We start from the raw sequence: 25,684 nt of genomic DNA, 5'->3' as shown, positions 1-25,684 counted from the left end.
TGGCACAAAGCAAAGATGTCTGTTGACGCCAAGCCTACCCCCCACAGAAAGGAGAGTGGGGCCTCACACCTTCCCTCCCGAAAACTCCTTATAGAACTATGAAAGCTATGCTGCCGAGACGAAGCCGAGCAACCAACCACAGGCAGCGTGTGGGCCTGCTGTCTGCTTGAATCAGACTGATGACTTCTCACAGGAAAGGTTGTTCTCACTCAGTCTTGCGAACCAAAGACAACGACGAGATGGAATGGAGAATGAGGGAGAATAAAATTAGGAGATACTAACTGTTCAGTGTTCTGAGTTGATCAGAATTGATAGCAGTGTTACACCACTTCAGCTGCTGTGTTATAACTGAGGAGTAGCTGCAGCTACGCTCCTAGAGTGCATGCCAAATGACACCCTATATAGTGCACTACTTTTGACCAGAGTCCCATGGACCAAGTGGCCAGGGTTCTGGTCTAGAAGCACGGTTTCGACCGTTTCTAAAGTCTTGCTTCGGTACCGCAGTTTAACTGATGTCCGGTCCAGAAAGACAATTTCCATAGACGGCCACATAGAGAAGTCAAATGAGAAAATTCCTAATAAGACACTTTAGTCATCATCTTAGTGCACAAAACATCCATTGAATTATTCAAAGAATTGTCGCGGAGGACAATTTTGTTCCCCCATCCCTCACAGCCAAATCTAACATTTTAAATGCATCCAACGTCTACCATGTTCTTGGATGGCGTGACGACGTCGTCGCTGCTTCCTGTGAGCACTGAGTGCTGGTGCGCAAGTGAAGTCGGGCCCTGTAAACCGGATGCAACCCGGATATAGACGGTGCATGAAAATCGGCATATGCAAACGCAAGTAGATTACGTTGAAAACAACGGTCGGACATCTTGGACGCAGTCGTCAGTGCTATGGACCCTAATCAAAAGTAGTGCACTATATAAGGAATAGGGTGTCATTTGAGACACAGCCCTAGTTCCAGAGGATGTGTGTGCTGCTTTAAGAAAACCCATCAGATGACCTTCCAGACCAGGCCCAGGGCTGCCACAGGAAGTACACTGGTGGTACAGACAGACAGGAGGACTGGAGTGGTGTTGATGAAGACTATAGCCTCAGGCTAGCTACATCCTGTTGTCCAGTCAGTGTGTGTTTAAACCACAAATTCAAGATCCAAATCTATATACAATAACTGCCTCCTTCCATCTCTCCTCTCTACCTTCCATGTCTTGCTTTGCTCCCTGTTCCTCGCCCCCCCTCAATAACTACCTCATTTCTTCTCCTCTTCTGCCTTTCTTCAGGCCCCTCTCTCTCTCTGGTTTCCCTCTCTCTCTCTCGTATAGGGATTCTCCTCAGTGTGCGTCCCTATCTGCAGAATGAGGATGCCAAAAACCCTCCCTCCTCCCCCCATTAGCCACATGTCGACCTGCCCTGGGGGGAGGGGCCTCACTGTTGAGGTCCCCAGTGTCAATCACATTATTGCTACGCAGATGATGAGAAAGAAAGAGAGCAAGCAAGAAAGAAATGGAAAAATGTAGAGAAAAACAGAGGGAGAGAGAGAGAGAAAGATAGTGAATAGGCAGTAAATCCCTGTAACAAATCATCCACTCTCTCAGTTCATGGTAGGGGGTATTAGTATGGTGGTGTAGTGGTGAATTGGGGGTAGTGTATTGTGGATCAGGGGGTGGTGTAGTGGTGAAACAGGGGGTAGTGTATTGTGAATTAGGGGGTGGTGATATAGTAGTGCATTAGGTGGGTCTCCCCTGCACACCTGCGTCGGATGATAATGACATGAGCACCGCATTGAGCAGCAGCAGACAAACATGGGGTCGGCCCAGAGGCAAGCTGGTGGGGTTAACTGGAGCGAGAAAGCAGGAGGAGTTATACCAACATGAATCCCACCCCACAGATTTCTGACTGCTCCTCCCAACATGGGCTCATATCAGACAGCTTCGTTGTTGTTGTTTCTGCGGTTGTCATTCCTTTGGAGGGCATTTTGATTACGTGAGCACACATACAAGGATGAGATCAATGATAATACAGGGCAGGTTAGCAACATGAGTATGAGCAGTGACTCTTGACATAAAACACATTTGCCAGTAATCCATTTATTTGTATCTGATAATGTGTTTATACTGTATGAATTAACCTCAATATACTACTTTTGTATTTAACAAGCTTTCTACATCAGCATCATATTCCTCGTCTTTCCCCGTAGAGACGTCGCTTCCAAAGTCTCAAAGGGAACATGAGGTCACAAACGGAGACACTTAATCTAGTGCAAGGCTTCAAAATCTAACAGGGTTCAGGGGTCAGGGATGGGCTGAGGACAGATGGACAGGGCTTCCCTGGCAGTAGAAGAATATATAGAGAGTGAGAGAGACAGACAGATAAACAGAAAGCGAGACAGAAATACCAGGAAACCGTGGCTATGTCGCCTGGGCCAGACCTTCCCAGGGTTACCCAGATAAGTAGGTAAGGCCGAGAGGTGAAAGGTCAGGCCTGGTGTTTACGTTAACAGGCAGGTCGCCAGGGTTACGGTAGGGCCATGGCAGTGCTCTAGTCGGACCGGTTCGCTTGACGTATCCATCCGCGTGGAATGGAATGTGCTGAGGAGGCCCGGATGGATCAGATGGATGGTGGATGGATAAGGCCCAGCGGTCAATGGGTCATGTAAGCATGGTTGTGCTGCAGACAGATAGACAGAGGCTGAATCCCCAATGAGCTCCAAATGAGCCCTGGTCAAAAGTATTGCAATATATAGGGAATAGGGTGTCGTTTGAGACACAACCAGACAGGGACAGCAGCCAGTCGCCCAAACAATACACAGACCGGCCGCTGATCCGATGTCTTCCTGATTGGTTGACATGTGGGAACATAGGCCTATAATTTGTTGTAATGACGACCCAGTTAAGAACGGGCATATCAAGCACAATGTTGTGGTCTAGGATTATGCATTTCCTCTCGCTCTCTCCACTGTTTTGGCCCTTGATTGTGTTATGGTTTTGGCCCGACTTACGTTGTGCTTGAAGGTTTCAGTCAGAGTGTGGAGTCCAGTCTTCTGTCTGGCTCCAGACTGGTCATGGCTCTGTCCCAAGGCAGATGTCCTGAATAAACAAGAACAAACAGTACAAGAAATTACAGAGAATAGAATTAACACAATTCAGTTAATTTCATCTTCATCCACAAGGCAACCGATAAATAGGGGTAGTGTGTATGGAGCGTCTCAGAATAGGAGTGCTGACTTAGGATCAGCTTTTCCCATTAGATCACAATGAATAAGATTAGATGAAGCAGATGGAGCAGTGCTGGTCTTGTCTCAGTCAGTGGAATAAAGAGAGAGGAGGCTTCTCTTGATTCTCTGCTTCTTTTCGTAGTAAAAAAAAAAAAAAATCTATCAAGAAAACCTGGTGCTTCACGCAGAGCTAGAACAAACAGAACCTTCAAACAGCAGGAGGACTTACAGGGAGAGAGCCGTACAGCAACCACACAAAGAGACAGGCCTGGTGAGAGACATGTAATCCCGCCTGTAGGTGAGAGTGCTCATCTGGGGCTGAAAGATAAGAGCAGCATCCCAAGTGCCACCTTATTCCATACGTAGTGCACTACTATTGTCTGGTCAAAAGTAGTGCACTATATAGGGAATAGGATGCCAGTTGGGATGTAGACACAGACTGGAGGAGGACGGGTGGAGGACGGAGGGGGGTCTGGAATGGAGGGTCAGGGGGAGAGGGAAGGGGGGGACAACAGCAGCAGCCGGCCCAGTGGAGGCCAGGCCAACCTCCCCCAGGTCTTAGCCAGGATGAAAGCTCTGGATCTCTGCTAGATAAGGGCAGGATGCGGGGGGGGGGGGGGGGGGGGGCATGTCCAGCGAGCATGTTCCCAGCCATCTTTCCATAATCACTGTACTCTCCTCTACAAAAGCTCTCTGAGTGTCTGTGGTACCAGACCCTCAATTATATTAGGACCTGTGTGGTATTTAGTATGAGTGTGTACACTAGGTATCAGGAATTATCTACACTAAAACCGATCTGACTGCACATGCCATTTCAATATCAAAACACAGAGCTGCATTCTACGTATCCACCAAGTGGGAAGGAATCAGATAATTCCATATTTGTTTGTGTCGTGAGTGTACTCAAAAAGATGTATCTGTGCTCAATTTATTTTTCCTACATGCGTACTAAACACTAATTTCTCCTGTGGAGGTTAAGGATTCGTCCAGGACATTGAGGTGTGTCTGTGTGTGTGTGTAGAGCAGGATCTCTGCCGTCTCTCTGAGGAGCGCAGGGTCGGTCAGGGGGGAAATTAAAATCAGTGTTTGCAGAACTACTTGTTTTATCCCAGAGCAGATGGAAGGAGGGAGGGAACAAGGAAGTAGCGACCGCATGGGGAAGAAGAAAGGAGGGTGGAGTTCAGCTTTAACTCTTACAAGACAGACCACAGAGGTGTAGTGCAGTGGGGGAGGGCAGAACATACTGAGTGTCCCAAATGGCACCCTATTCCCTATATACAGTACACATACAGGTAACTGCCCAAATAAAGGAAACACCAACATAAAGTGTCGTATTTGATGATTTCTTCTAGACATGGTAGCCAAAAATAACGGGCAACTGGGCCTTTTTATACACGACGCTACCCATGGGATGGGATGTTCATTTCTTCCTTAACTCAGGAACCACACCTGTGTGGAAGCAGCTGCTTTCAATATACTGTGCATCAAAAGTAATGCACCACATATGCAATAGGGTGCCATTTGGGACTCAAGCCCATGGTATTCAGCGCCACGCAGAGTGGACACACAGGAACAGAAGCACAACACCGTATGACGTTAGCTGGCACCTGTCCTGAACAGATCAATGAAAGAAATCAATTCCAATTACGATCTAGCCGCTTGGCTCTAAATAGGGATGTGGATCAATCAATATCCATCTCAAAGGGAACAAAAAAATAGTGTTTGTTTGTGTGTTTGTCAGCGTTCAGATTTCCCCAAAAAAACTAGCAAGGATGCCATTCAGCTAATTTGTTAATGAAGCAAAATCTTGCTTAAATGTAGATTCACCTAAATGACATTACCATGAGAAGTACCGCAGATATTGGTATGAGAGAGATGCAACACTTGGCTCTCACACAGTCACACACAGTATCTGTGCATGTGCATTGGTTTGCGTCACTCTGTTACAGCATGGCAGCCAAGGGACCAAAACAGCTGAGAAGTTGAGCCTTCTGCTTTAACGCACTTAGTTGTTGCAGAAATTGACCCTCTATGCCGTTTCCTTTCTGCATCTAAGTCATATCGCTGAGCCTACCTTTAATTGTTACTGTAGTAAAGACGGGATATTCTGGCTACTTTGTGCTAAAAATCAGATCAGTGTATGCCGACCTCTGTATGCGATTTTTTTTACAACATTCTCAGGACAAATATGGCTGTAGACTTCCGTAGAGTGATAATTCTGTCGGAAGGAGCCACCGTGGACAGAGCTTTCCTGTGTTGAACAGAGTGGAGGAGAAAGGTACAATGCTGTAAACCAGCCAATCACCTTTGACCTGGCGTAGCTGTTGACGAGGCTGTGAGTGTGTATGTCATGTCCATAACACTACCAGGGTTCTGTCACAGCTATACACACACAAAGCCGTGTGTGTGGGAGCGAGCGCGTGTGTAGCTGTGACAGAACCCTGGTAGTGTTATGGAAATGACACACACTCACAGCCTCGTCAACAGCTACGCCAGGTCAAAGGTGATTGGCTGGTTTACAGCATCCTGCCTTTCTCTTCAACACAGGAAATGAATACCTCTCTGTCCACGGTGGCTCCTTCAGCATGATCACTCTACGGAAGTCTACAGACATATTTGGCCCCGTCTGTCACCGGGCCTAGGTGATGTCACTGTCACCTCTGGGTTAGAGGTCAGATAGGAACTCTACATGTTCACAAGCGCTCCTGTCTCAGCTCTCTTGGATGTGTCCCAAATGGCACCCTATTTCCATACTGTATAGGGCACTAGTTTTTAGCAGAGCCCTATGGTCCCTGGTCAAATGTAGTGCACTGTAAAGGAAATAGGGTGCTATTTTGGGAAACACCCTTTTGGATGAGACATTCCCAGAGGGTTACGGAGAAGGAAGTGTGTGTTCGTCATCTTACTGTGTTCCACACTAAACCTTTACCTGTTCCCTTTCATTTCGCTATAGACCTCTGGTCAAAAGTAGTGCACTAGGGAATAGGGTGCCATTTCAAATCAAATCAAATTTTACTGGTCACATACATATTTTTAGCAGATGTTATTGCAGGTGTAGCAAAATGCTTGTGTCCTAGCTCCAACAGTGCAGTAATATCTAACAATTCACAACAATACACTCAAGTCTAAAAGTAAAATAATGGAATTAAGAAATATATAAATATTAGATTGACAAAAATACAGCAGAATACAGTATATACATATGAGATGAGTAAAGCAGTATGTAAACATTATTTAAACATTATTAAAGTGGCCAGTGATTCCAAGTCTATGTATCTAGGGCACAAAGCCTCTAAGGTGCAGGGTTGGGTAACCGGATGGAAGCCGGCTAGTGATGGCTATTTAACAGTCTGATGGCCTTAAGATAGAAGTTGTTTTTCAGACTCTTGGTCCCAGCTTTGATGCACCTGTACTGACCTCGCCTTCTGGATGATAGCGAGGTGAACAGGCCGTGGCTCGGGTGGTTGATGTCCTCAATGATATTTTTGGCCTTCCTGAGAGGCGCTGTTGCGCCTTCTTCACCACACTGTCTGTGTGGGTAGAGCATATCAAAATCGTCAGTGATGTGTAGGCTGAGGAACTTGAAGCTTTCCACCTTCTCGTCTGTGGATATATTGGGGCGGTAAGCAAATTGAAGTGGGTCTAGGGTGTCAGGTAAGGAGAGGTGATGTGATCCTTAACTATAGTAATTTAGTTCAGTTACCTTTGCTTTCTTGGGTACAGGAACAATGGTGGACATCTTGAAGCAAGTGGGGACAGCAGACTGGGATAGAGAAAGATTGAATACGTCCGTAAACACTCCAGCCAGCTGGTCTGCACATGCTCTGAGGACGTGGCTAGGGATGCCGCTGGGCCGGCAGCTTTGCGAGGGTTAACACGCTCAATTATCTTACTCACGTCAGCCACAGAGGAGAGCCCACAGTCTTTGGTAGCGGGCCGTGTCAGTGGCACTGTGTTATCCTCAAAGCGGGCGAAGGTGTTTAGCTTGTTCGGAAACAAGACGTCGGTGTCCGCGACATGGCTGGTTTTCACTTTGTCTGATTGTCTGTAGACCCTACCACTTACGTCTTGTGTCTGAGCCGTTGAATTGCGACTCCACTTTGTACTGACGTTTTCCCTGTTTGATTGCCATATGGAGGGAATAACTACACTGTTTTGTATTCAGCCATTTTCCCAGTCACCTTGCGATGGTTAAATGCGGTGGTTCGCACATTCAGTTATGCACGAATGCTGCCATCCATCCACGGTTTCTGGTTTGGGTAGGTTTTAATAGTCACAGTGGGAACAACATCCCCTATACACTTCCTGATGAACTCAGTCACCGTATCCGTGTATTCGTCTATGTTATTATCAGAGGCTACCCGGAACATATCTCAGTCCGCGTGATCAAAATAATCTGGAAGCACGGATTCCGAATGGTCAGACCAGTGTTGAATAGACCTTAGCACAGGTACTTCCTATTTGAGTTTCTGCCTATAGGAAGGGTGGAGAAAAACAGAGTTGTGATCAGATTTGCCAAAGGGAGGGCCTTGTAGGCATTTCAAAAAGTTGAGTTATGGTCTATGGTCCAATGTTTTACCAGTGCGAGTATTATCTTCTGGGCAGAAGATACTGCCCATACTTCCCCTGTCCACTGACCAAAAAGTATTTTTACTCGTCGTTTTTCAAAATACAAGCCTGAAAACATGTCTAAAGACTGTTGACATCTAGTGGAAGCCATAGGAACTGCAATCTGGGCCCTAACCCATAACATAGTCAATAGGCATTCAATGGAAAACAACTCACATCAAAAAATTCCCACTTCCTGGATGGATTTTCCTCGGGTTTTCGCCTGCCATATCAGTTCTGTTATACTCACAGACAGTATTTTAACAGTTTTAGAAACTTCAGAGTGTTTTCTATCCAATACTGCCATGCATATGCATATCCTAGCTTCTGGGCATGAGTAAAAGGCAGTTTACTTTGGGCACGTTTGTCATCCAAATACTGCCCTACCCAAGAGAGGTTAAAGTCAATGTGTTGGTGGAACAGTAGTGTTTTCCTCAAATTCGCTTTGTTATAATCCCCAGCTACAATAAATGCGGCCCCAGGATATGTGGTTTCCAGTTTGCATAAAGTCCAGTGTAGTTTAAGGGCTGTCGTGGTATCGGCTTGAGGAGGAATATACACGTCTATGAATTTGAGCGAAGATAATTCTCTTGGGAGGTAATACTGTCGGCATTTGATTGTGAGGTATTCTAGGTAGGATGAACAAAATAACTTGAGTTTCTGTATGTTATCACAATCACACCATGAGTGGTTGATCATGAAACACACACCCCCGCCTTTCTTCTTCCCAGAGAATTCTTTATTCCTTACTGCGCGATGTACTGAGAACCCAGACGGCTGAATGAATGGGGACAGTATATCCCAAGGGAGCCATGTTTGAAACAGAGTATGTTACAATCCCTGATGTCTCTCTGGCAGGAGATCCTCGCCCTGAGCTCGTCTACTTTATTATCCAGAGACTGAACATTAGCGAGTAATATACTCGAAAGCGGTTGATGGTTTGCACGCCTCCTGAATCAGACTAGAAGTCCCCTTCGAATACCACTTCTCCGCTGGCAGCCTCTGGAATAAGTTCAATTTCCCTGGGGGGTACAAACAAATAATCAAATTCTGGAAAGTCGTATTCTTGGTCGAATTGCTGGCGAGCTACCGCCACTCTGATATCAAAAAGTTATTTCCGACTGTATGTAATAGCACCCCAAAAAATCTGGGCTAATAATGTAAGAAATAACCCCAAAAAACTAAATACTGCAAAGTTGCTAAGGAGCTAGAAGCAGAGCTGCCATATCTGTCAGCGCCATCTTACTTACTTGGGATGCAGATGTGGAATAGGCAAACTCGCAACTCCCCCCAAACCTTGAGAGGCTCACCAAGAGCCTCTTCACACTTACACTTTTTTGTAAAAATACAGTGGGCTACAGATATTGAAGAATGAGGATGTTTCGACTTATTCGAAGGAGAAAAGTAGTCTTTCTGTTCAGTCTCTTTTATTTATGACCTTTTCTGCTGGCCATGAACTTTCTCAAACAGGTATTACTTTCTATCATTCTGGGCAAAATATACATACATAGGCCTAAATGAATTAAAAAATAATGTGCCAAATTACTTTCCATGTTCTGAAATAGCATGCAGAGCTCGGTTAGAACTCATCGAAACGCCACAAGGATTTCAAGAGCCAAATTTGATTTAGAGAAATGGTATGAAACGTTTTGTGATATCATATATGCTGAAATGGGGGAAAAATCATGTGAATAAAGACTACATCCCCAAGTCCAGGAACATTTACAAACTGAACAGCCTTATTGGAACGAGTTAAGGGACCTATGGCCTGTAATGAGCCAGGCTGAGCACTTCTTTCTAAAGGGTAAATATAGGAATACAAGAAAACATTTCATTAAGGAACTGAAGAAAAAACAGCATGCTTAATAAGACTATTCAAACTGAGATATCAAAGAGGGCAGGTATTACACCTTTGAGGAAATACAGACAAGAAATCCTCAACAGTTCTGGAACCAAATAAATACGTTAGGACCAAAACGACATAAAATAATTCCAATGGAAGTCGGGGAAGAGCAACTGTGGCATATTATGAGGAAGAATTTTATAAAAGACGCATATTCCCTGAAAACTTAACTGGAAAACACATTGTCAGAACTCTTTAATATATGTAACCCGTACCTAAATGAGGAGCTGTCCGTGGCAGAAGTTATAAGCTGCAAAAAAATGGGAAACTAAGTTCGACATGGTTTGCTCCAAACTTGTTTTGAGTACAGTATCCTACGTAAACTGAACCATTCTAACGACCGCCAGATCTTACAAATGTTCTATAAATCTGTCCTGCGGAGTGTGCCGTCCTTTGGTCTAATATGCATGTTCGGAAAACATGCGAGTGCGAAACCAAGTCACGCTTCAGCGCTTGATTAAGACTGCGGGAAGAATAATTGGTATAGATCAAGAATCAGCCACCAAGCTGTACACACAACTCCTCCTCCTAAAACTTGAAAGCATTTTACAGGACAGTGCTCATCCCCCTTCACTCAAAATTCAGTTTCAGCAGTAGCCGGACAAGGGTAGATTATGATAGATATGGGGACTCTTTCATTCCAACAGCTGTTAGGCTGCATTATAGATTGTCTGTTGGTCCTTCGAATACACAGCATATTGCTCTTTCACTTTAAAATGTATAGCTATAGCGCTCTGAATGAATTATTTTGTGTAGTTTCTGTGTCATGTTTTATGTACTGTCTTTGTAAGCACATGACCAAATTAATGTCCCCCTGGTGGAATAATAAAGTTGATCTGAATCTGAATCCACTTGGTATGAGTAAGTCTCTAGTGAATCCCATTTCCAAATCTTCTTCGAATCTGTAATTAAAAAGATACTCATACAGTATGTCATCACTATTGTGTTGATTGATTAATTCCGGTCAATAATTTTGTATTAAAAAGGCTTAGGTAGCCTAGGCAACCGCAGTGTGAATATAAACCACATTTGATCACAATCACATTTTCTCAGAACACAAATAAATTGGCCTATTTTAGGCTACAACTACATAGCTGAGGCTATAAAAACATGACGTTTCCCCTAGTCCAGATGGGATCAGAGCGCATAGGCTTCTCTTGGCTACCGGCAGCTGTGGTAATCAGACTGAGAACAGACTAATTGTCCACTTTGACAAATCATGAGGCATTTTTGTTTGGAGGGGGTGGGTTTCCATATAAAACGGTTAATCACGGTGAACTCGCATGATTTGCATGATATTGATAAAAAATAAAGCCTGGTTTGTTGTAATGTTGTACGGTAGGCCTACTGTACTTTTCTATTCATATGAGAGGGTTAATTGTTCATTTTTGATGATGGCTAATGAAGAAGACATGCTGATATAGCAACTCTGTGCTTTGTACTGAAGCTAAAATATAATGAATGTAGCCTACAGATGAGAAAATAAACCCTTTAATTGTCAGCACATACAGTACATGCTTGTGAATTGTTGCATTATTCAAGTGTGTAATATGGTTTGGTTGCATTATTCAATTGTGTAATACGTTTTAAAATAAAAGTTTATGTCATTGTTGAATTGTTTGTGCTTCCTGGCTACGGTCAATTTGAGCTGCTGACTAAGAATGGCACGTTGCCAGCCACCATAAAAGACAAGGCAAGGATGTACTGTAATGTGAATTGAAAAGGAGAATTCTCTTTCACCACCCCGCTCCTCAGACTCTCCTTCATGTCTCGTAGTGGGAATAGGGTCTAAGAAAACACCTGCTTCTCTAGTCCCACCTAAACGACAACACAGCACATCGCAGTGCTATGGGAGAACTCGTTTAATGGGGCTCCTCCGCTAGGGAGGAAAGGATCTGGTGGCTTTTTCAATTTTATGTACTGTATACACAGAGCAGACGAAACGGTAGAACGGTAGTCAGACAGGTGGAGAAATTCTCTTTCTGTCTGTGTGTGTATAAAACACAGCTCTGTCTGTGTGAGCCGGTTCAGGGACGTGGCGAACGGAGAGACAGATAAACAGAGGAGAAAGGAAAGAAAGAGAGGAGGAAAACAATCCCTCTATCCAAGGGCAGTGCACCTCGATCACTGAACTGGGTGGTGAAGGACAGAGTGGCTTTGACCGCACCTCAAGGAGCTGTTTGAAGCGAAGGGCAGCTTCATGCTTCAGAGAAGGACGATCTTACGGTGGGGGAGTGGTAGTGTTAGCAGCGTCAGGTATAGGTAGCAGAAGGGCTAGTGTAAGAGGCCCCCAGTCTGTCTCGCCAACCTCTTTTTCTTTAATGATGACTGCTCCCTAAGACCTGGTTGATGGAGATCAAAGGAATATGCAGATCGTCCCACAGGTTCTCCTCCTCTAAGAGGTGATATGAAGTTTCTAAAAGCAGGTCAAGGCAACACCCTCTTCATTTACATAAAAGTACTGTAGCCTGGAGTATTAGTACTTAGAGCCTGATGCTAGTATAAAAATGGGTCTTGTGGCTAAAAGAAAAAGTTAATATTTGTCACATGGTTCGTAAACAACAAGTGTGGATTAAGAGTGAAATGCATACTTACTGGCCCTTCCAAATAATGCAGAAAATAAAAATAATAAACAAGGAATAAATACACAATGAGTAACGATAACTTGGCTATATACACGGAGTACCAGTACCTAGACGATGTGCTGGGGTATGAGGTAATTGAGGTATATAGTGCTTTCGTAAAGTATTCAGACCCCTTGACTTTTTCCACAATTTGCTACATTACAGCCTAAATCTAAAATTGATGAAATTGATACCCTATAATGACAAAGCAAAAAGTTATTTTCGAAATTTTTGCAAATGAATAAAAATAGGATATCGGTCACCTCCCTGATCAAGGCTCTTCTACCCTGATTGCCAGGCGGCCAGCTCTAGGAAGAGAGGAGGACACTGTTCTTGGGGACCTTCAATGCTGAAGAATTTGTTTGGTACCCTTCCCAAGATCTCTGCCTCGAACACAATCCTGTCTCGGAGCTCTACGGACAATTTCTTCGACCTCACTGTTTGGTTTTTGCTCTGACATGCACTGTCAACTGTGGGACCTTATATAGACAGGTGTGTGCCTTTCCAAATCATGTCCAATCAATTGAATTTACCACAGATGGACTCTAATCAAGCTGCAGAAACATCAAGGATGAGCAATGGAAACAGGATGCACCTGAGCACAATTTCAAGTCGCATAGCAAAGGATCTGAATATTTATGTAAATAAGATATTGTTTTCAATTTATTTTTAGCAAACGTTTCAAAAACCTGTTTTCGCTTTGTCATTATGGAGTATTGCGTGTAGATTGATGAGAATAAAAAAATAAATAAAAACATTTACAATAAGGCTGCAAAGTAACAAAATGTGGAAAAAGTCAAGGGGTACTTTCCAAAGGCACTGTATGTACATCTAAGTAGGAATAACGTGACTAGGCAACACGATAGATAATAAACAGTAACAGAAACAAATGTGATGACTCAAAAGAGTTAATGCAAAAAAGAGTTAATGCAGAAAAACTTTCATCACAGTCCCATTGGATCAGAAGTTTACATGCACTCAATTAATATTTGGTAGCACTGCCTTTAAATTGTTGAACTTGGGTCAAACGTTTTGGGTAGCCTTCCACAAGCTTCCCACAATAATCTGGGTGAATTTTGGCCCAATCCTGCTGACAGAGCTGGTGTAACGGAGTCAGGTTTGTAAGGCCTCCTTGATCGCACATGCTTTTTCAGTTCTGCCAACAGAGGTGAGGTCAGGGCTTTGTGATGGCCACTCCAATACCTTGACTTTGTTGTCCTTATTAAGCCATTTTGCCACAACTTCGGAAGTATGCTTGGGGTCATTGTCCATTTGGAAGATCCATTTGCGACCAATCTTTAACTTCCTGACTGACGTCTTGAGATGTTGCTTCAATATATCCACACACTTTTCCTGCCTCATGAAGCCATCTATTTTGTGAAGTGCACCAGTCCCTCCTGCAGCAAAGCACCCCCACAACATGATGCTGCCATCCTTGTGCTTCACGGTTGGGATGGTGTTCATCGGCCTGCAAGCCTCCCCCTTTTCCTCCAAACATAACGATTCGTCATTATGGCCAAACAGTTCTATTTTGTTTCATCAGACCAGAGGACATTTCTCCAAAAAGTATGTTATTTGTCCCCATATGCAGTTGCAAACTGTAGTCTGGCATTTTTACGGAGGTTTTGGAGCAATGGTTTCTTCCTTGCTGAACGGCCTTTTATATAGGACAAGTTTGTTAACAAGAAATTTGTGGAGTGGTTGAAAAACGAGTTTTAATGACCCCAACCTAAGTGTATGTAAACTTCCAACTTCAACTGTAATTAGCAGGCAGCGCGTGTTTACTGTCCTGTTGCGTTTACTGTCCTGTCGCAAACAGTGCATTCTGACATAGCGTACATAAAACAACTCACACTGGGGTGACCGTTAGATATATTTGGAACTCACGTATGAAAAGGTTACCTGTAAAATTACAGGAAGATTTTTGAATTAGAGATGATTACTGTAACTTTACTAGAATTTGTTCATTATTCCGAAAAGGAAATTACTGTAAAATTTGTGAAGTTTGTCAAATGACATTTTAAAAAAAATAATTAAGCGTACCAGTACCGAGTCAATGTGCAGAGGTACGAGGTAGTTGAGGTAATGTGTACATGTAGGTAGGGGTAAAAGCAACTAGCCAATCAGGATAGATAATAAACAGCAATGTAAGTGGTGTGAAAGTATGTGTGTGTTTGTGTGTGGCATCAATATGCATGTGTGTGTGAGCGTATGTAGTGTGTGTGTATGTGTGTGTTGGCATGTCAGTGTGTGTGAGTGTGTGGGTAGAGTCTGTGCAAAAAAGGGTCAAAGCAAGTCTGGGTGGCCATTCGATGAACTGTTTAGCAGTCTTATGGCTTGGGGATAGAAGCTGTTCCAGTGCCTTTTGGTCCCAGCCTTGGTGCATTGGTACCTCTTGCCATGCGGTATCAAGAGTGAACAGTCTATGGCTTGGGTGGCTGGGTTCTTTGGCAATTTTCCGAGCCTTGTTGCGCCGGCACCACACAGCCAGGTCTCTGACCTCCTCCCTGTAGGCTGTCTCGTCGGTGATCAGGACTACCACCGTCGTGTCATCAGCTGGTGGTGTTGGAGTCATGCATGGACACACTGTCATTGGTGAACAGGGAGTACAGGAGGGGACTAAGCACACACACTGGGTTCAAAATGTATTTTCACACCTTCAATGACTAACTGTGCTTGTTTGAGCTAGCCTGGCACAATGGAACCCATGGAATAGTCCAAAAACTGCAAAACCCACACATCTAGGCACTCAAATCAAATGCAGAAAAGTATTTGAAAATGAATCAAATACCACTTGAACCCAGGTCTGGTTAGTTAGCACCGAACTGAAAAATGCAGTGGTCATTCCTGAGGTATAGAGAGGGAAAGGTGAAAGCCTGCCTGTCTCTCTCTTGTCTCAGCAGAGTTAGAAAAGGTTACTGCACAAATTGAGCAGCTGCTCCAGAGTCTTTGACAGGCATTAGAACCTGGGAAACATTGTCTGGCAGGATCAAAGGGAACCATGGGTAATTACTGTAGTTACCTTCAGTGATGCTGTTAAATTAACCACACACACACAGACACACACACAACCTTACCCTCACTAGCTAGTTTTAATGGGCCTCGAAAGAGGAGGCATAAAGCAGAGGGAACACAGTGGCAGTGTCTCAATCGAGGCAGATAGCTTCCTTTCCTTGTGTCCTTTCCTCCATGACCCCCAACCTGTCATGGCCAGGACAGGAGGCCATTCAGGATCAACTCATTCAGTCCTGTCAGCCATTATAGTACAGAGTTGATGAAAAGAGAAAATGGAGGAAAAGGGAGAGATGGTAAAAGATGTGATGGCGGAGTTAGATTATCTATTTTTATAACGAGGTCAATGATAGTTGAGGGATTTGACTCTCCTGGGAGGAGAGGAGGATCACACACAGGAGATGAGATGTGGATACCTTTGCTTGGCGCTCTTTTGCTTTGGCGGTCTGTGTAAACAGGACACGATAAGAAGCGAGGAGAGGAAACGGTCATCTCTGATTCCTGGATATTTGAGGTATGGCAGGCTTTTGGGAGTTTCTCCCCCTTTACGGAGAAGCTTTTAATCTTTCAATTTCCTATGACATAACAATATTCTGTGCAAGTCTGCGCAGGTCTATCTCAAACTAGGGCTGGGTGGTATACCGTTTTTTGCGATATTCCGGTATTGATGCACGGACTGGTTTGGGTTTTTACTTTACCTTCTATAACGGTATTTGAATGTTTGGTTTGTTAAATATATTTTACTCTGCCACTTGAGTCATCTCTCTCCGCTCTCTCGCCCCATGCTGCTTTCCACACAGACCTAGCCCCGCCCCGGTCACTCAAGGAGCGCATTCATTGTTGCTCGACCATGAGAGACCACTTGCGTTGTCTCTGCATGGTCAACGCAGCACATGCAACAATGTTGATGACTACGATGCAGTTTCGACTTTGCTTCCTAATATAATTCCATTGGTTAAATAAATGCCTAGCTAAATAAAGGTAAAATAAATGTCAAAAATGCTAATCGCTAGTTAGCTGGCTAGCTAATAAAATGTACTGAGTCATATTAAATGTAGCTAGTTATACAGCCTGGTACCAGTGATGGTGTAGCCCTAAATCAGCAGGTTGTTTGTGCAACAGTATCTTTTAAATCAAAGAAGAATAGGCGAAGTAGCTAAGATTAAACATTTAATGTAGCTAAAGATAATAGGGTCCCCTAGGAGTTTGTTTTATACTGTTCAGTTAAAAAGATCAGAATGGAGAGAGACCCATTGAAATCACTTAGAATGTGTTTTCAAACTGGGGTCACACACTACTCATAAAGCTAATTTAGAACTTGTATTATTCAACAACATAAAAGACAGTCCAAAATGTGAAAACATATTGTGATATTATAGAGTGGGGCAAAAAGTATTTAGTCACCAATTGTGCAAGTTCTCCCACTTAAAAAGATGAGAGAGGCCTGTAATTTTCATCATAGGTACACTTCAACTATGACAGACAAAATGAGAAATACAAATCCAGAAAATCCAGAAAATCACATTGTAGGATTTTTAATGAATTTGCAAATTATGGTGGAAAATAAGTATTTTGTCACCTACAAACAAGCAAGATTTCTGGCTCTCACAGACCTGTAACTTCTTCTTTAAGAGGCTCCTCTGTCCTCCACTCGTTACCTGTATTAATGGCACCTGTTTGAACTTGTTATCAGTATAAAAGACACCTGTCCACAACCTCAAACAGTCACACTCCAAACTCCACTATGGCCAAGACCAAAGAGCTGTCAAAGGACACCAGAAACAAAATTGTAGACCTGCACCAGGCTGGGAAGACTGAATCTGCAATAGGTAAGCAGTTTGGTTTGAAGAAATCAACTGTGGGAGCAATTATTAGGAAATGGAAGACATATAAAGACCACTGATAATCTCCCTCGATCTGGGGCTCCACGCAAGATCTCACCCCGTGGGGTCAAAATGATCACAAGAACGGTGAGCAAAAATCCCAGAAACGCACGGGGGGACCTAGTGAATGACCTGCAGAGAGCTGGGACCAAAGTAACAAAGACTACCATTAGTAACACACTACGCCGCCAGGGAGTCAAATCCTGCAGTGCCAGACGTGTCCCCCTGCTTAAGCCAGTACATGTCCAGGCCTGTCTGAAGTTTGCTAGAGAGCATTTGGATGATCCAGAAGAAGATTGGAAGAATGTCCTATGGTCAGATGAAACAAAAATAGAAGTTTTTGGTAAAAACTCAACTCGTTGTGTTTGGAGGACAAAGAATGCTGAGTTGCATCCAAAGAACACCATACCTACTGTGAAGCATGGGGGTGGAAACATCATGCTTTGGGGCTGTTTTTCTGCAAAGGGACCAGGACGACTGATCCGTGTAAAGGAAAGAATGAATGAGGCCATGTATCGTGAGATTTTGAGTGAAAAACTCCTTCCATCAGCAAGGGCATTGAAGATGAAACGTGGCTGGGTCTTTCAGCATGAGAATGATCCCAAACACACCGCCCGGGCAACAAAGGAGTGGCTTTGTAAGAAGCATTTCAAGGTCCTGGAGTGGCCTAGCCAGTCTCCAGATCTCAACCCCATAGAACATCTTTGGAGGGAGTTGAAAGTCCGTGTTGCGCAGCAACAGCCCCAAAACATCACTGCTCTAGAGGAGATCTGCATGGAGGAATCGACCAACATACCAGCAACAGTGTGTGAAAACCTTGTGAAGACTTACAGAAAACGTTTGACCTCTGTCATTGCCAACAAAGGGTATATAACAAAGCATTGAGATAAACTTCTGTTATTGACCAAATACTTATTTTCCACCATAATTTGCAAATAAATTCATAAAAAAATCCTACACTGTGATTTTCTGGATTTTTTTTCTCCTTTTGTCTGTCATAGTTGAAGTGTACCTATGATGAAAATTACAGGCCTCTCATCTTTTTAAGTGGGAGAACTTGCACAATTGGTGTCTGACAACTTTTTTGCCCCACTGTATTTGTGTGTTATATTGCCCAGCCCTATCTCAAACACACAGCATAAATGAAAAATGTTTAAAAAAAATGTATTACCAATGGCATTGTTCCGTCTTCCTTCTGTTGTGGCCCCTTCTCTCTATGAGGTGGTCCCTCCTCTCTTCCAGGGTCGGTACCAGAGGTCTGCTCCTCTCCCTGAACCTCTCCACGGGCCCCTGGAACACAAACAGTACATATAGGCTGAATTAACTAAATATACTACTGTAAAATCACATTATTTCTGATAGTATTTTTAAGGCATCCATTAGACACACAGATTGTGGTGACGCGCGGCCAAGCGCCTGCTGCTCTGCCCCAACATTAGACAAAGAAACGAAACGTTCAACACACCAGGCTACCAGCCAGGTGGGTGGTTGGGGACCCCTGGCCACTCGGTCAGGCTGTATATTAAATAAATCAAGAGCATTCTACTGTGTAAATTATTCAGTTAACACACCTTATCCTCTTCCAACAACCTTGTTAGAGAACCTCAAGAGTGAAAAGCAAAAGAAAGGGAGGGGGAAAAAGACAAGGGAAGGAAAAGAAGAAAAACAACTCATTCACCTGCAACTCAGCAAAACTCTGGGTACATCTCTAAGCACTCAGCCAGAGAAGAGAGATAATTCACCCTGACACCTCCATTGTTTCAGAGTAACGGTAACACACACACACACACACACACACACACACACACACACACAGAGAACAGTGTTTTCAGTACATATTTATAGAAAAATGGCTCTAGATCAGGGATGGGCAAGTTTGATGTGGGCCACAAAACAATTCAACTCATGAGGGGCCGCAGTGGCTCGTGGGTTTGTGTACCCACATCCATACACTTTTTATTGGTCCGCGGGCCTACAAAAGGGAATGATGCCTCGGTTTCAAACACATAAAGAAATATGCTTAAGTCAATCCATATGCAACATACGCACAGTATATAAGAAAGGAACACTAAACATACAGGGACAGTTTCCCAGATACAGATTGAGCCTTGTCCTGGATTCAAAAGGAAGATCTATGGAGAATATCAATTAAAAATGCTTCTTAGTCCAAGACTACGGTTTAGGATTGGGCAGTATACCTATTTCCATACCGTGCCTCTGCCATCCAGGGTTATACTATTACCGGTAGTGCACACAATCTTTTGCGGGGAAACAAAATCCCTAAAAACATCACTTACAAGAATGCTAACAAAATTCTAACAAGTACTAAGGAATTCTCAAAGTGGATGCTACGTAAATGCTAACGAGCGTATACAAACATTACATTAACCCAGCTCATAAAGTATCTCAAAAAGCAGTTTGCAGCACGCACAAAACAAATAATAGGCAGCTTAATTCATGAGGGGATTGTCTCTGCTGCTATTACCAAGAAGCTTGATCTTGCAAACTAACATTGGCCACTTAGTTAACATTAGCAAAACTCCAGCTGGAGAGAACTTATTTAGATAGTTAACTTAATAGATGATATATATGTGGCAAACTGTTGTAAATTTCATAATTTCACCGCACTTAAATTGCACTGCAGGAGTGACTCACCTCACGAAGCTCCCATTTTGCATGTTTGCTTCTTTGTAAACAAACACATGTAGCTGGTTCAAACCTCTATTTTGGGAAAATAGTACTGGTAAACTTTATAATGAACAATTATCTAACGGGCAAAATTATGACCACAATCTGCTGTATCTATTACCTAGTGCACAAGCTGACTGCAGGTATTTATTTTAAAAAATAACACATTTTCAGGGCCTCCCGAGTGGCGCAGTGGTCTAAGACACTACATTATAGTGCTAGCTGTGACACGAGAGATTCTGGTACGAGTCCAGTCTGTCGCAGCCGGCCGCGACCGGGAGACCCATGGGAGGACGCACAATTGGCCCAGCGTCGTCCGGGTTAGGGGAGGGTTTGGCCAGGAGGGATGTCCTTGTCCCATCGCGCTCTAGCGACTCCTTTGGCGGGCCGGGCGCATGCACGCTGACACAGTCGCCAGGTGTACGGTGTATCCTCCGACACATTGGTGTGGCTGGCTTCTGTGTCAAGAAGCAGTGCGGCTTGGTTGGGTCGTGGTTTGGAGGACGCACGGCTCTCGACATTCGCCTCTCAAGTCCGTACGGGAGTTGCAGCGGCGAGACAAGACTAACTACCAATTGGATACCACTAAATTGGGTAGAAAAAGGGGTTAAAAAAAAGCCTAACATTCCAAGCCAAAAAACGTCACATCAGAATGATAATAAAAAGCTAACAAGCCAATAACTAGAATCCTCATAGAGAATGCTGACGCATTGAGAACATTTTGTACAGTTTCTGACCTAAACTACAAAAGTAACTCAAACATGTTACTCAGTTTGCTGCACACACAAAAAACTAATATTAGCCAGCAAGGCCCTTGATCCAGCAGGGGATTATCTGCGGTTACCAAGCAAATGCTTGATATTGGAAGAAGCTAGCTAACCACTTAGCTTAATAAACTCTGCAAAAAAACAACAAAAAAAAGTCACTTTTTCAGGACCCTGTCTTTCAAAGATAATTCCTAAAAATCCAAATAACTTCATAGATATTCATTACAAAGGGTTTAAACATTGTTTCCCATGCTTGTTCAATGAACCATAAACAATTAATGAACAAGCACCTGTGGAACGGTCGTTAAGACAATAACAGCTCACAGACAGTAAGCAATTAAGGTCACAGTTATGAAAACTTAGGACACTAGGGCCCTTTCTACTGACTCTGAAAAACACCAACAGAAAGGACCCTGTTCATCTGCGTGAACGTGCCTTAGGCATGCCGCAAGGAGGCATGAGGACTGCAGATGTGGCCAGGGCAATAAATTGCAATGTCTATACTGTGAGATGACTAAGACAGAGCTACTGGGAGACAGGACAGACAGCTGATCGTCCTCGCAGTGGCAGACCACTTGATCACCTGCACAGGATCAGTACGTCGGAACACCACACCTGCGGGACAGGTACAGGATGGCAACAACAACTGCCCGGTTACACCAGGAACGCACAATCTCCCCATCAGTGCTCGGACTGTCCGCCATAGGCTGAGAGAGGCTGGACTGAGGGCATGTAGATCTGTTGTAAGGCAGGTCCTCACCAGACATCACCGGCAACAACGTCGCCTATGGGCACAAACCCACCGTCGCTTGACCAGACAGGACTGGCAAAAAGTGCTCTTCACTGATGAGTTGCGGTTTTGTCTCACAAGGGGTGATGGTCGGATTCGCGTTTATTGTCGAAGGAACGAGCGTTACACCGAGGCCTGTACTCTGGAGCGGGATCGATTTGAAGGGGGAGGGTCCGTCATGGTCTGGGGCGGTGAGTCACAGCATCATCGGACTGAGCTTGTTATCAATGCAGGCAATCTCAACGCTGTGCGTTACAGGGAAGACATCCTCCTCCCACATGTGGTACCCTTCCTGCAGGCTCATCCTGACATGACCCCCCAGCATGACAATGCCACCAGCCATACTGCTTGTTCTGTGCGTGATTTCCTGCAAGACAGGAATGTCAGTGTTCTGCCATGGCCAGTGAAGAGCCCGGATCTCAATCCCATTGAACATGTTTGGGACCTGTTGGATCGGAGGGTGAGGACTAGGGCCATTCCCCCCAGAAATGTCCGGGAACTAGCAGGTGCCTTGGTGGGAGAGTGAGGTAACATCTCACAGCAGTAACTGGCAAATCTGGTGCAGTCCATGAGGAGGAGAGGCACTGCAGTACTTAATGCAGATGGTGGCCATACCAGATACTGACTGTTACTTTTGAATTTGACCCCCCCTTAGTTCAGGGACACCTTATTCCATTTATGTTAGTCACATGTCTGTGGGACTTGTTCAGTTTATGTCTCAGTTGTTGAATCTGGTTCATACAAATATTTACACATGTTAAGTTTGCTGAAAATAAACGCAGTTGACAGTGAGAGGACGTTTCTTTTTTTTAGTTTAACTACTAAATTAGCAAACCAATTGCACAACTGCAGAGAATTTAGCACATTTTAAGACAGTTAACTTAATCACTGTAAGATATCTAGCTGGCAAACATTTAGTTGCGAATTCCATACTGTAGATCACCTAGATCACCTGGTGCATGCTGCATGACTCACAAGGCTTCGGTCTCTCGTCGTTGTGTGCTTGTAAACACACCACATGACTGGGGACTGCCGTAAGCTACATAATAATGTGACAGGAGAAATAAAGAACACAATGTTCTTTATCTCCTGAAGTATTGCACAAGTTGACTCCCGAACTTATTTCTATTCAAGCATATTGGATGACTGTCATTCATTTTCCATTCACCCAGTTCAATGTAACCGCGATCGGTTTAGGCTATTACATGTTCCTCAAATTTCCCCTAAACACATCATGAGGTTGCTACAACCTAGCCTATTAATGAAAGTTAACAACGTAGGTGCACACAGGTCGAGATACAAATTTGAGGTGACAGACACTGACACATTCAATACCACCTTGCATCTTGCTGATCTGGGGTGTAATCATTAGTCCAACAGTTGCAAACAACTGTTTGTCCATTGTATGTTTATTCCCATTTCGTTTGCGTCTATTTTTCAACAGAATCGGTGGAATGAATACACCCCCGATCACGAGTAAACACAGTTCCCTTTCAGAGCAGCCACGTTGTATTCCTTCTAGCATCTATGCACTCTCCTTCTCTCACCTTTCCCCTTCACTTGTGGACTTCAATGCACAACACATCAGCTGTATGTAACCAGGCAAAAAAAATAATCCAAGCCAAACTATATCATAACCACTACACAAAGCCTACGTCGATGTCCCCATATTAGCTAAAGTAACGTCAGTCAACATAGCTAATAGAACTAAAGCATTAGTAATCTCACTACAATCATTCAGTAACATTACAGTGTACAGTTAGTAAGCAGTTTAGCACTTACACCGGTGGGCCCTGCTGGCAATATATTTGTAAAACCAAAAGCTTACATTGACTTAGAAGAGTTCTAGTGTTGTGTTGGATAGTCATAGCTAACATAGCATCCCTCTGTTTGAGCAGGGGCTAAACTAGCTAGCTGCATTTAGACGGAAGCTAGCTGTCCTCCAGCTACACCATAGTGCTACAGAGTGCTGTTGAGGCTACTGTACACCTTCATTGCAAAACAGTGTGTTTTAATTAGAGGTCGACCGATTAATCGTAATGCCCGATTAATTAGGGCCAATTTCAAGTTTTCATAACAATCGGAAATCGGGAAATTTTAGGGCGCCAATTAGAATTTTTTTTACACCTTTATTTAACTAGGTAAGTGAGTTAAGAACACATTTTCAATGACGGCCTGGGAACGGTGGGTTAACTGCCTCTCTCTCGTTGCACTCTACAAGGAGACTGTTACGCGAATGCAGTAACCCATTTAAGTTGCTAGCTAGCATTAAACTTCTCTTATATAAAAAAAACAATCATAATCACTAGTTAACTACACATGGTTGATGATTTCACTAGATATTATCTAGCGTGTCCTGCATTGCATATAATCTGACTGAGCATACAAGCATACAAGTATCTGACTGAGCGGTGGTAGGCAGAAGCTGGCGTGTAAACATTCAAACAGCACTTTGGTGCGTTTTGCCAGCAGCTCTTCGTTGTGCGTCAAGCATTGCGCTGTTTATGACTTCAAGCCTATCAACTCCCGAGATGAGGCTGGTGTAACCAAAGTGAAATGGCTAGCTACAGTGCCTTGCGAAAGTATTCGGCCCCCTTGAACTTTGCGACCTTTTGCCACATTTCAGGCTTCAAACATAAAGATATAAAACTGTATTTGTTTGTGAAGAATCAACAACAAGTGGAACAACATTTATTGGATTTTTCAAACTTTTCAAAAACTGAAAAATTGGGCGTGCAAAATTATTCAGCCCCTTTACTTTCAGTGCAGCAAACTCTCTCCAGAAGTTCAGTGAGGATCTCTGAATGATCCAATGTTGACCTAAATGACTAATGATGATAAATACAATCCACCTGTGTGTAATCAAGTCTCCGTATAAATGCACCTGCACTGTGATAGTCTCAGAGGTCCGTTAAAAGCGCAGAGAGCATCATGAAGAACAAGGAACACACCAGGCAGGTCCGAGATACTGTTGTGAAGAAGTTTAAAGCCGGATTTGGATACAAAAAGATTTCCCAAGCTTTAAACATCCCAAGGAGTACTGTGCAAGCGATAATATTGAAATGGAAGGAGTATCAGACCACTGCAAATCTAGCAAGACCTGGCCGTCCCTCTAAACTTTCAGCTCATACAAGGAGAAGACTGATCAGAGATGCAGCCAAGAGGCCCATGATCACTCTGGATGAACTGCAGAGATCTACAGCTGAGGTGGGAGACTCTGTCCATAGGACAACAATCAGTCATATATTGCACAAATCTGGCCTTTATGGAAGAGTGGCAAGAAGAAAGCCATTTCTTAAAGATATCCATAAAAAGTGTTGTTTAAAGTTTGCCACAAGCTACCTGGGAGACACACCAAACATGTGGAAGAAGGTGCTCTGGTCAGATGAAACCAAAATTGAACTTTTTGGCAACAATGCAAAACGTTATGTTTGGCGTAAAAGCAACACAGCTGAACACACCATCCCCACTGTCAAACATGGTGGTGGCAGCATCATGGTTTGGGCCTGCTTTTCTTCAGCAGGGACAGGGAAGATGGTTAAAATTGATGGGAAGATGGATGGAGCCAAATACAGGACCATTCTGGAAGAAAACCTGATGGAGTCTGCAAAAGACCTGAGACTGGGACGGAGATTTGTCTTCCAACAAGACAATGATCCAAAACATAAAGCAAAATCTACAATGGAATGGTTCAAAAATAAACATATCCAGGTGTTAGAATGGCCAAGTCAAAGTCCAGACCTGAATCTGATCGAGAATCTGTGGAAAGAACTGAAAACTGCTGTTCACAAATGCTCTCCATCCAACCTTACTGAGCTCGAGCTGTTTTGCAAGGAGGAATGGGAAAAACTGTCAGTCTCTCGATGTGCAAAACTGATAGAGACATACCTCAAGCGACTTACAGCTGTAATCGCAGCAAAAGGTGGCGCTACAAAGTATTAACTTAAGGGGGCTGAATAATTTTGCACGCCCAATTTTTCAGTTTTTGATTTGTTAAAAAAGTTTGAAATATCCAATAAATGTCGTTCCACTTCATGATTGTGTCCCACTTGTTGTTGATTCTTCACAAAAAAATACAGTTTTATATCTTTATGTTTGAAGCATGAAATGTGGCAAAAGGTCGCAAAGTTCAAGGGGGCCGAATACTTTCGCAAGGCACTGTAGTTAGCGCGCGCTAACTAGAGGA

The 25,684-nt window shown here is 43.7% G+C and overlaps 1 protein-coding gene across 6 annotated transcripts in view; it reads right to left on the bottom strand.

The window, feature by feature from the left end:
• Positions 1–25,684, bottom strand: part of LOC110535556 (zinc finger protein 438) — a 117,365-nt gene that overhangs the window by 32,916 nt on the left and 58,765 nt on the right. For 3 of the 6 annotated variants that reach the window (XR_005034610.1, XM_021620622.2, XM_036935285.1), the window contains exons 2-3: positions 18,425–18,543; positions 3,008–3,095 (exon numbers count right to left, since the gene is read on the bottom strand). The gene's annotated coding sequence lies outside the window, so the exon portion shown is untranslated. Of the gene's footprint in view, positions 1–2,501; positions 2,698–3,007; positions 3,096–18,424; positions 18,544–25,684 lie in introns of all 6 variants that reach the window. The other 3 variants (XM_036935286.1, XM_021620623.2, XM_036935287.1) reach the window with 3 other exon arrangements.

Source organism: Oncorhynchus mykiss, chromosome 11 (genome assembly GCF_013265735.2).
Source record: "Oncorhynchus mykiss isolate Arlee chromosome 11, USDA_OmykA_1.1, whole genome shotgun sequence".
NCBI lineage: Eukaryota > Metazoa > Chordata > Actinopteri > Salmoniformes > Salmonidae > Oncorhynchus > Oncorhynchus mykiss.
The sequence above is the reverse complement of the archived record's forward strand: the minus strand, read 5'-3'. Positions and strand labels throughout refer to the sequence as shown.